The sequence below is a fragment of the Saccostrea echinata genome, unplaced genomic scaffold, assembly GCF_033153115.1.
Source record: "Saccostrea echinata isolate AGI-Se365-2 ecotype Australia unplaced genomic scaffold, CSIRO_AGI_Sech_v1 ptg000025l, whole genome shotgun sequence".
NCBI lineage: Eukaryota > Metazoa > Mollusca > Bivalvia > Ostreida > Ostreidae > Saccostrea > Saccostrea echinata.
The window spans coordinates 5,633,590-5,645,789 of NW_026889774.1; the positions used below are offsets into that span (position 1 = coordinate 5,633,590).

Sequence of the window (12,200 nt, forward strand, 5' to 3'; positions counted from 1 at the left end):
GTTCTTGTGAAAAATCCAGATTTATTGTTTATAAGAAATTCGAATTATTTCAAATATATATACACACAACTGCCTCCCCTCGCAAAGCATAATATATATCCCCAGTTCCTAATAAGGTGGAGGTTTTTTTCTTTAATGAAAAGGTGAGGAGGGAATTTTTATTGCTTAACAACACATTTTATAAATCTGAGCCTCTCAAACGGCACAACGTAGTCATCGATTTTTCAAAACTTATTGATTTCTTTTCTAATTAATAGAAAATGCTGACATATAAAATCAGCAAAAGTGATTAGAGAAAATCCATTTATTTTGACAAATTCTTCCTTATCTTTACTTCTTAATAGTTAGAAAATGTTATGTAATCTTTAAGCCTTTGGGGTGCATTTTATTGTAAAGAAACGTTGTTACATGATATATAAGGAAATGTTATCGCATGATAATGCAGTTATAAAATTAATGTGCAATCGGTGCGCACGAGTTTCAGTCGTGCACAACACAATAAGGAGGAAAGCCAACAAATTAAATGTTTGTTGCTAGCTCACCTGAGCTAAAGGTTCAGAAGAGCTTTTCTGATCGAAGAGTGTCGGTATCTGGCGCCCGTCTCTATCGCCTGTCGTGCTTGTTGTAATTTTTTCACAATTTTCAACTTTCTATAGCTAGAAGCACTGGGCCAATTTCAACTCACAAAACATTCTTGGGTGAAGAGGATTCAGATTTGCTCATGCACTTCCACTTCCAAGGGGAGATAATTAAGAAATTCTGAAAAATTTGTTGCTTCATTTAAAAATTTTCTTCTCAAATATCACTGCTCCAGAAAAGACGAAACTTATGTATATGCTTCTTTATATAGTATAAATTTCATGGTCCCCGGGGGTCAAATTTTTACACAATAGTGACATGTTTCCATGAACGTTTTTGTAAAAGTAGCACATGCATGTACATGTATACAGCAAAATATAAAAAAGATTGCTTGTAACAAAGCGATTCTTTTTAACTATTCAAAAAAGAAATATGTCTTGATACATACTGTCTTTTCTACTCTTTACTGTGTACTGTTTATATCAACCGGCTTCCTGTTGTGCATTAATCACGTGGAGAATAACCTATCCATATATGTTGTCGGAGAATAACCGTATCAACGTGACCGGAGAATAACCATATCAACGTGGCCGGAGAATAACCGTAAAATTAATAAAAACATGTATTCTGAGTATTTTAAAAATAAAACGTTATTCAACGACGAAGAAATTATGTTTTGCTAATATAACGCAAAATACATGAAATTACAAGTTAGATATTTAAATTGTCTTAAATTCTTGGGTAAAGAAAGTTACAATGTAATTCATATATTACGTTTATTTAAGGAATGTTATAAGTTTTACGTGAGTTACTGGTTTGTAAATCACACAAACTTGTCACTTAGGCATATTTCATGAAGCGCGCTAGCTAGCGCTCCATGGAAAGATAATATGCCTACATAATGTTCGTGCAAGTCTGTGTGAGGTTAACACCAATAATTTACACTTAACTTAAAGGCATCTTTATATTTACATAAATATAAATATAAAAGATAAATCTGCCACTTCCAAAGTGGCAAACCAGCGCCTGCCAAACTCTTATTTTACATAAAAAAAACATATATATATATATATAATGTGGTTGACCATCACTCATAAACCTTTAATTTAGGTAAATCTCACCTGTCAGGTGAGATAATCACCTTTGATAAAAAAAAATCCCATTGGAAATTTAAAGTTCCTGTAGGAAAATTAAAAATCCTGAGGGATATTATCCAAATCTTTCAGAGTTCCATCATTCCCTACAGGATAGTTGAGAATTCCTGCAGGAATTAAATTTACCAAGGGAGAATTTAATTTCCTAGGGGAATCTACTTTACTATTGGAGAATGACAAATCCTATAGAAGAAAAAAATATACTACAGGAGAAAAATTCTCATAAGGGAATTTCTCATAAGGGAATTTTTTTCTCCCTTTGGAAAATAATTTCCTATAGGATAAAAATTCCCATAGGAATTTGAGAATTATTCCTATAGGATTATATTATTATTATTATTATTATTATTTGGACCTTGAGTAAGTCATAACACATTGATAGTTAATCGATAATCATATACTCATGTTTGAAGTTATTTCAATCAAGAGCCAAGACCTTTATCTTTGAGACATAATGTTGATTCGGTGTTAATACACAACTATGTGTCATAGTCAACATAATTATTCTAAGTTTGACTTCACTTAAATCACGGATTTGAGAGTTATGACCCAAGAGCAATTTTGTGACAGACAAGCACTCAGACAGACTAATTGAAAAACCAACAACTAAGCCAAAACTAGCCATTGTCTCCCAAAGAAATAAAGAGAAATAAATTGCCCCCCCCCTTTCAAATAAAATATTAAATTAGCATTTATTTACATATCATGCGTACAGATGAAAGTATGAATCTAATGTATTGTCTTTTCCAAAATTTCATCAGCACATTTGACAAGTACAATCATTAGGCCCTATACTCAGATTATTCAATGTTCTCAAATTATTAGTAAAATTACACACAATACAGCTCAGTATATACACTAGAACCCTCTCCGTAGTTGATTCATCGTTAATTTGTCACCAGTTGATACTCCATTCGTGTGATTTTTTATGTCCAGCTACTGATCTTTTCTTGAAATTCTGAACTTCCAATGCCATTTTTGTGATTGTAGATTATGACGTGTTTATGAAAATGAAAAAGGTGAAGATAACAAACAGTGATCGATCTCAAAAAATACAGGGCATAATTCACGAACCCCTGGAAATTGCAGAGGTAAGATCAGGTGCCTTGGAGGGGTAAGCATCCCCTGTTGACCAGTCACATCCGCAATGAGGCTTATGTATTGAACAGGTAGACGGTACATTCCGTAATCAAATTCAGCATAAAACCAAAGCCCTACCAATTGGAACGAAAGATGCCAGCCAAAATACGACCCAACAAATCCATCGAGGGGTTATATCCGCCAACAAGGTCACCACAATGACCACAGAATTTACGAAATGCCTTCTTTAAATGAGGTTGTTGATAACCGTGAACATAAATTCACCTGTCAGCAGCCCGCCCCGGTCTTAAAACCGATCGTACTCGGAGCATGCTCTTGATTATAGAATACATCCCTCCTTACGTGCTCACAACCTTTAATTGTTTGGTGTTCTGCAAATTATAATACCAGAGGAGTTCGCAGTAGTTCTAAAGAGAATAAAGTGCATTTGCACTTTAATTAAGCAGTGGTGGAAATTGAAACGTAACATAACTTTTTTGTTTACCATGACTCCATGCATGTGATAGTCACTTCCTAGAGCTCTACACTTCCGTGAATAATTCAGCTTATCCGTTAACAGTCTCTCCGCAGTCTCACGAAATCTTGTCAGAGCTACTGCGAACTCCTCTGGTATTATAATGTGCATGCCCGATTTTTACGGCGAAGATTGGTGCTTAGTACCTACCGATTTTCCAAAGTCGCCAATAACCTGGCAGAAAAAATATGTAATAGCTACTACAATGAAAAACCTTTGTTTACCTTATACGAGGGGTGATAAAAAAGTTCGCAAACTATCTCTATATTTACAAAACCATAATTAAGATCAAAATGAAATTTGGCACACATATAGTCATAAACATGTTCTACAAATAGCAGATGTTAAGTAATGTTTTACTCCATGTTTGTGACGTCACAATTTGAAAAAGATGTCAGTATGTAGATAAATGGTTGAATCATTCGTACTCTACCAACGGTAAAGTATATCTTGGAAATTCCTTTGAAGTAGCATATATATTAATTTGTGCAAGGTTTATGAAGACTTGCTAGAAGTTTAAAAATTAATTGGAATGATTGTTTTAGTAAAGGAAGGGAGATGTTTAAAAATAATGTTAAAAAGGTGTCCATACGTTATCCACAATGGACAAACGACGCACCCAATTAAGACAGAGGAGTCGGGTTGTGATGGTCACCATGCTCATTCTTGGGAAAGATATCCTTATCCACCCATTCTATTGCCGAGATTCGACCATTTGTGAGAAATGGACTATTCTTGTTATAAAAATAACTTGCATGATAAGAAATATATGACTTGGAAAAATAATTTAGCTTCTGTGAGCAGAACGCAACAGAGCATGTAACGTGACAGTGTGGATCACATGAGACAGTCTGGATCACATGAGCAGAAAAGTGGCAGATGTGCATTAAAATAGGAGAGAGCTGCTGTAAAAATAATAAACACTGAAACCTAATTTTATGTCTTTTATAGAAGAAGTAATTCAATTAGTTCGCGAACTTTTTGATCACCCCTCGATGGCTATTGTTATAATTTTTATTGCTTACAGCGGATCTTACCACGAACCATTGTCCAATCATTGAATGAATTGCAAGTATGTTGGTCAACCACATGTTTACATTTTACTTACGCGTGGTTCAGGTCAATCTATGATACAATATTAAATGAAGTTGCGAGAAAATCAATCGAAAATAATAATTTTTATTGTTTGTATTAAAAAAAATACAAAGATAAGAAACATACAATACATATACAATATATATCTTACAACGCACCCATTTACCACTCTGGTTTGACTTGAACAGCAACCTCCCATGCAGAGTTGGTTAGTTCCTCTCTCAGACGCATGCCCCAACCGATTGAAAAATGCATGAAGCGTAACGATTTTTCTAGAAAGCTTGAAAATGTACTCGCACATTACGGGAATAAACTGATGATAGAGGGTGCTTGAACAGTTTAAAGCTGGTTGATACGTTCCTGTGACGTAATTTTTTTTACTGAAGTAGCGAAGGATTGTATTTCATCTTCACTTTTTGATCTCGGGACATCAGTTGTAAGTACAAGTTGAGCGTCTTAAATGCCGTGATGGTTTATAATGTTTTGTTTATAGGTGTTTTTTCGTTCCACATTTACAGAACCCGTTTATCACCCTGCAGGTTTGCAGAAATAGGCACCATTATATAGTAATATTTTTAGAAGTGAACATGGTGAAAGTTATTTTTTCTGAGAACGAGTCAAGAGGCTCGCTACAAGATTAATATGTGTACTTTGTGTACTACAGTGAAGCTGCCAATTACGGGTCACGTCAGACTGTTTCGTTGATATTTTCCAAAGAGGTTCGATTTATATTTAATGCAATATATGTATTGGAAGTCCAAGAGTCTTTTTGTATTCAAAATAGAGAAACGGGAACAATATATATTTCAACAAAGCTTAGTTCCCCCACTTATGAATCTTTTTCATTTCCTTTTCTGGGTCATTTGACGTCATGGTCTTGAAATATTAAGGGATCGTTTCGGAACACGATTTATATGATGTTGAAAAACGTAAATAACACAAAAATAACAGTTTTAATTATTTAACAACACAAACGAATTGCAATATGCAATCGAAAAATCAACAGTAATGAAAATATGACTATATCATATCTATTAGATTTTTTGTTTGTTTATAGTTTAACGTCCCTCTCGAGAATTTTTCACTCATATGGAGACGCCACCACTTGCCGGTGGAGAGCTGCAAATTTTGACCTATACTCGGTACTTAGAGCCATTGAGCAGTTAAGGAATTTTTTTCGTGCCAGCACCTACTGCGACACGGGACCTCGGTTTATACAGTCTCCACGTCCCACAATGGGATTCGAACCCGCGACATAAGGATCAACTCCTTCATATCTGTTAGAATTGATATGAAAAAAAAAAAATACCGAATATATGATTTAATCTCTGTGCCCTCTGGAATGTTCAGTATTTTTTTTTTTTATTTCAGAGAGTTAAGAATTAAAAATCTTTTATTTTGTAAAATGTGTAATTAACAAGGATTGACTATCCCATTCACCAACTCTTCATTTTGTGAAGGCTTGGTGGAGGGTGTGTATGGGTGGGACTTGAAACAGGTTGTCCAGTGAGATCAGCTGTAATCTCTCACATTCCATCTAACATATTACAGAAAATTGATTTTTCTAGACCTTAAATACAGGTAATAATGAGGATTTAGAATGAAAAATAATTATATTAGGATTAAAATAGTACAATTAAAGTTATAAAAAATGTATTTGGAAGGTAAACTCCATTTTATTTTTTTTTAAATATTTTCAGGCAGGCAGTAGCATTTTTAGATTCATTACAACAGAGATTTATAATTATTTATTCGAAAATATTTGCAACGTTCTACCAGTTTTCAGAAAATATGAGTCCGAAATTATCATACCCACAAAATATGATGACACTGCCTCTTTTGAAAAGAATGAAAATATGAAAGCTTCCAATTCTGCAAACAAATCGGAAAAAAAACTTGTAAGAGTATCTTGGGAATCAATGCGAAGAGTAATATTATGTCATTCATCTTCTGCCAAATTTTCTGTCCAACAAGACGAAATACCAGAATTAATGAAAACTTTGGGAATGCAGATATCGCAACCCCCATATTGGATCTTTGACAGTGTAGAACATACTCGATTAAATGTAAATTTCTTCTCTGCAATATCTGTTATCCAGTTTCTGAAAACGTACAAAGACCACAATGCATATATAAGCAATCTCATTAATACAGATGTTCCAGTTGCACAAACAGGGTTTAAAGATTGCGAGACGGTTCGGTCTGTTCTGGAATACTGTGTGAATAGCAAGCCTTTGTCCATAACATATATAAAAAATGCACCTCTACTTTTGACGTCAGATGAGTACATAAGAGATTTTTCAACAGATCGAAAAGTTTTGCTCACATCATTTCCGGATTTGCTACCAAAGTCAGCAAGCCAGATTGCTCACAAAAGAGAACTCTACATTCTCAGGAAGCATAAAACGTTGTTCTCAGATTTTGTGGAAGAGTTGAATATTGAAAATTTTTCTGAACATTTTATTAAAAATATGGGAAGAAATATGTGTAAAAACATTCCTAAACAATGTTTTCATTCATCAGAGCTGTTATCGAAGAAAGAGTGGATGCATGACTTTTGGAAATTCTTATCTCAACAGTTTGATGATATTTGTTATGAGAAGCAAGAAACAAAGGAATACCATAAAGCAATAATGCCTTCAAGAGAGTTGTTCCACTTGAGCAGCTGTAACCTTAGTTACTGCGAATTAATGCCCTCTTCACACAGAGAGTTTAATTCGCAGTAAATTAATGCGAAGTAAAATAATACGAATTAAAATAATGCGAATTAAATTGCGTTCACACGACAACTAATACGAAGTAAACTAATGCGAATTAAAAATTTATTTCTACTATATATGGCTATTCAGTAAGGCTATTATGACGTCATTTGCACATCACGTCACATTGTGCATTTGACATAATTTCATAGAGTCTGTACAGTTTTAAGTGATTAACATAGTTTTCCTTTGTTTTCCTCTCAAAAATAGCACAAATACCTGTATTTGACCACCGACATGTGGCATGTGACTTAAATTTGCCCTTAAGCATGCGTCAAAACTTAATTCGAATTAGCTTCGCTTAGCATTCACACGGAGCTAATGCGAAGTAATTTAATGCGAAGTAAACTAATTCGCATTAAATTCTCCGTGTGAACGCGGAATAAATTTAATTCGCAGTAACTTACGTTTAATTCGAATTAAACTCTCCGTGTGAACAGGGCATAAATTTGATCCGCGTTCACACGGAGAATTTAATGCGAATTATTTTAATTCGAATTAGTTTACTGCGCATTAAATTACTTTGCATTAGCTCCGTGTGAACGCTAAGCGAAGCTAATTCGAATTAAATTTTGACGCATGAGTAAGGGCAGAAGTTTGTCACAGACCACATGTCGATGGTCAAATATACGTACTTGTGCTATTTTTGATTGGGAAACAAAGGAAAATTATGTTAATCACTAAAATGTGCACAGACACTATGACATTTTGTCAAATGTGTATCTGATCTGCACAATATGACGTGATTTGTAAATGACGTCATTATAGCCTCACTGAATAACCTTGTTGTAGAAATAAAATTATAATTCGCATTAGTTTACTTCGCATTAGTTGTCGTGTGAACGCATATTTCATTCGCATTAGTTTAATTCGCATCATTTTACTTCGCATTAATTTACTACGAATTAAACTCTCCGTGTGAACGGGGCATAGAATTAAAATTTAAATGTGCATTAGTTTAGTTCGCATTAGCTGTCGCTAGATCGAAGGCAATTTATTCCCTGTTCACGAGGAGGCTTAATTCCAGGTGAATATAATGTTACTGCGAATTAAACTTGAACTGCGTTCACATGGTGAATTTATTGCGAATAAGTTTTATTCGAATTAATTTACTGCACATTAAATTACTTTGCAATAACTCCGTCTGAACGCTAAGCGAAGCTAATTCGAATTAGATTAGCAAAATTGGGTCACATACCACTTATCAGTGGTCAGATGTAAGAGCTTTTGCATTTTTAAGTGAAAAACAAAGAAAATTAAGTTTATCAAAACAAATGTGTGCAGACGTTATGATATCATGTTGAATGGGTAAATATATGGAGACGAAATTTAATATTTTTTTTCTATCTGAGGCGGACATTTTGTAAAGGCGGACAAAACGTCATATTTCCGATATAGTGACAGAAAATTTAGAATAAAGACATAACCTGACGAATTTTTCCAAAACAGTTGGATATTTTGTGATGGCGGACAAAACGTGACTTTTTCCCTTTAAAATGAGGCGAACATTTCATGACGGCAAGAAAGTGACATAACATCTGCATTCATTTTTTTTTTATTTGTTCTGTTTTTGTTCCAATGTTATATGTAGCTGTTCAAAAAAATCTTACCAGACTTTACTGGATGCAAGCAATCCAATGGGAGATTTATAGGAGAGGTTACAAAGCAATGCATGACTTCAGAGAAATTATTACTTTCTTACGAGGGTTATGTATTTTTTCTGCAACAGCTGCGACATTAATTCCCGTACTAACAATCAAGTAAAGCATTTTATTGTTTAGATTAATTTGATTCCTTAGGATATATTTAATTGCATTTTATTTCCGAAAAATTATTTTCTTTACTGAAATTAATCAGTCCCTTTTCCGAAAACTTTCGTTACCTTTTTTTCTGATTTTTTTTTCTTTAAGTCCGAGGGACCACTAGAAACCTTATGTACATTGGTACATGTACAAACATTCATACCCATCGTCGGAAACTCACAGTTGAGAGAAAGATACGTACAAGTAATCAATCGTTCGCTGATGAGTCATACCTCGTTTTCAACGAAAATCATATTCAGATTCAAATCTTTGTAAGTTGTATTTATAATTGACAGTTTGTAACGTTGATACAGTTACTTTTTCTTCATATCTAATTAAATATGTAAATCGTATTATCACCATTTCCCACTCCGAGATTTTTGCATTATAATAACCGGTCACCCAATTTTTATCCAATATGGTATATTTAATCTGTAGGTCATTTGATTTTTGTAAGCAACAATGTAATGATCAAAACTCCGAAAGCATTCGAACATGCTAGATTACCTGTGTATTACACCTGTATAAAAGGGTATATATATAGTGATGGGGAATCCATCCCTTTTCCATAACTCCTCTTAAACCACTTGCACTGCATGTAGTTTAATGAAACTCTAAAAAAATTATTACATAATTGCATTATGTGTCTCCTATTTTATTTATTCGTCGATCAAACACATATTTGGGGTTTCTCATAGAAAAGCATGTACACCGCCATTCTTTCTATAATATTGGGGTACCCATCCCTTATCAGCAATTTCTCCTATGATTACGTGTATTCAAACTTCTTTGAAAGTTTTGTCAATGTCCTTTTTTCACGTTTTAATTTCTTTTTGAAAACGTCAGTCATCTTCAACATAAAATCGTGTGCTAAACAGTGTAAGGTATATTTCTTGCTTGGATATGGCTTTAAAAAATTTAAATTTCATCCATGCTTAATGCATTTTTTTCAAAATCTGATGACAGTCAGGATTATCAAAAAAGTTCAAAAAAATTTGCGATAGATGTACATGTAATTAGTTGACATATGGTTCCAATTATGCTCAAGCAAAGCAAAATAACACAGGTATTTGCGTTATGGCCAAAATTATAAATTCCTAGTTTGGTTCCGAATCTTAAATGAAATACAAAATAGTGCCATGAATAATTCAACTTTTTTTTAATGGCGCGCAATGTCCCAATGTTATTTTTTAACAAAATCAACAGCAAGATTGAGTGATACACATGTATATGATAAAAAGAAGTATGTCAGGACGCCTATTGTCTTTTCTACTCGTTCTACAATCTGGTTGTATCACCCAGCTTCCTGATGTGTATAAATCCTGTTAAGAGTAACCTTATAGTTATCCATTTGGCGGTTCTTGTGAAAAATCCAGATTCATTGTTTATCAGAAATTCGAATTATTTCAAATACATATAAACACAATGACCTCCCTCGCAAAGCTCAATCTGTATCCCTAGTTCCTTATAAGGTGGAGGTATATTTTTTATTTAATAAAAAGCTGAGGAGGGAATTTTTGTCGCTTATCAACACGATTTATTAAATCTGCGCCTCTCAAACGGCACAACGTAGTCGTAGATTTTTGAAAATTTATTGATTTCTTTCCTAATTTATAGAAAATGCTGACATGTTAAATAGTGATTTGAGAAAATCCATTTATTTTGACAAATTCTTCCGTTATCTTTACTTCTTAGTCATTTGAAAATGTTATGTAATCTTTTAGCCATTGAGGGTGCATTTTATTGTAAAGAAACCTTGATATATAAGGAAATGTTGTCGCATGATAATGCATTTATAAAATTAATGTGCAATCGGTGCGCATGAATTTCTGTTGTGCACAACTCTGTCAAACGTAACAAAAAGGAGGAAAGCTGACAAATTAAATGTTTGTTGCTAGCTCACCTGAGCTAAAAGTTCAAAAGAGCTTTTCTGATCGAAGAGTGTCAGTATCTGGCGATCGTCTTTCTATCGCCTGTCGTCTGTCGTGCTGGCTGTAAATTTTTCACAATTTTCAACTTTCTATAGCTAGAGGCAATTGGCCAATTTCAACTCAGAAAACATCCTTGGGTGAAGAGGAAACAGATTTGCTCAAATGAGGGGCCGCATCCACCTCCAAGGGGAGATAATTAAGAAATTCTGAAAAATTGGTTTCATTATTTAAAAATCTTCTCCTCATAAACCACTGGCCAAGAAAAGACGAAAATTATGTAAATACTTCTTTATTATATAGTGTAAATTTGAGTTAATTCATTTCATTGTCCCCAGGAGTAAGATGAATATTTTCAAATCTTTTTTCTCAAGAACAGGATGGCTTTCCTAAATGATATTTAAATACAAGAATTCTAAGATAGTATAGATTTAAAAGTTTCTTCATACATGTATCATGGCCCAAGGGCGTAGGCTAGTGTACAATAAGGGTCAAAGTTTTACATTGGAAAATATAGGGAAAATCTTTAAAAGTTTTCTTCTCAAAAATAGAAGGGCCATGGTCAGAATCAAATTTGTTCAGTTCATGGCCTTCCTTTTGTGCATTAATCACGTGGAGAATAACCGTATCTATATAATTATGTTGCCGGAGAATAAACGTATCCACGTGACCGGAGAATAACCATATCCACGTGGCCGGAGAATAACCGTAAATAAATATTCTGAGTATTCTTAAAATACAACAATATTCAACGACGAAGAAATGATGTTTTGCTGATAGAACGCAAAATACATGAAATTACAAGTTAGATATTTAAATTGTCTTAAATTCTTGGGTAAAGATAGCATATTCATATAATACTTTGTTTATTTAAGGTGTGTTTTTAAGTTTTATGTGAGTTATCGGTGTGTGAATCGCACAGACTAGTCACGAAGGCATATTTCATGAAGCGAGCTAGCTAGCGCTTCATGGGAAAATATGCCTACATAATGTTCGTGCAAGTCTGTGTGACGAAAACACCAACAATTTACGCTAATCTTAAAAGCATTCTTTATATTTACATAAATATAAAAGATAAATCTGCCACTTCCAAAGTTGCAAATCGGCGCCCGCCAAACTCTTGTTTTACATAAAAAAAACAAACATATATATAATGTGGTAGACCATCACTAACAGAGTTCTAAACTACCTTTAATACAGGTAAATCTCACCTGTCATGCGAGAAAATTACCTTTGATAAAAAAATACCCATGGGAAATTTAAAGTTC

The 12,200-nt window shown here is 33.8% G+C and overlaps 1 protein-coding gene across 1 annotated transcript in view; it reads left to right on the forward strand.

Moving 5' to 3' along the window:
- The first annotated feature begins 4,863 nt into the window (after positions 1-4,863).
- The window catches only part of LOC133191906 (sacsin-like), a 78,482-nt gene continuing 71,145 nt past the window's right edge, over positions 4,864-12,200 (forward strand). The window contains exon 1 of the mRNA XM_061327656.1: positions 4,864-4,879. The gene's annotated coding sequence lies outside the window, so the exon portion shown is untranslated. The remainder of the gene's footprint in view (positions 4,880-12,200) is intronic.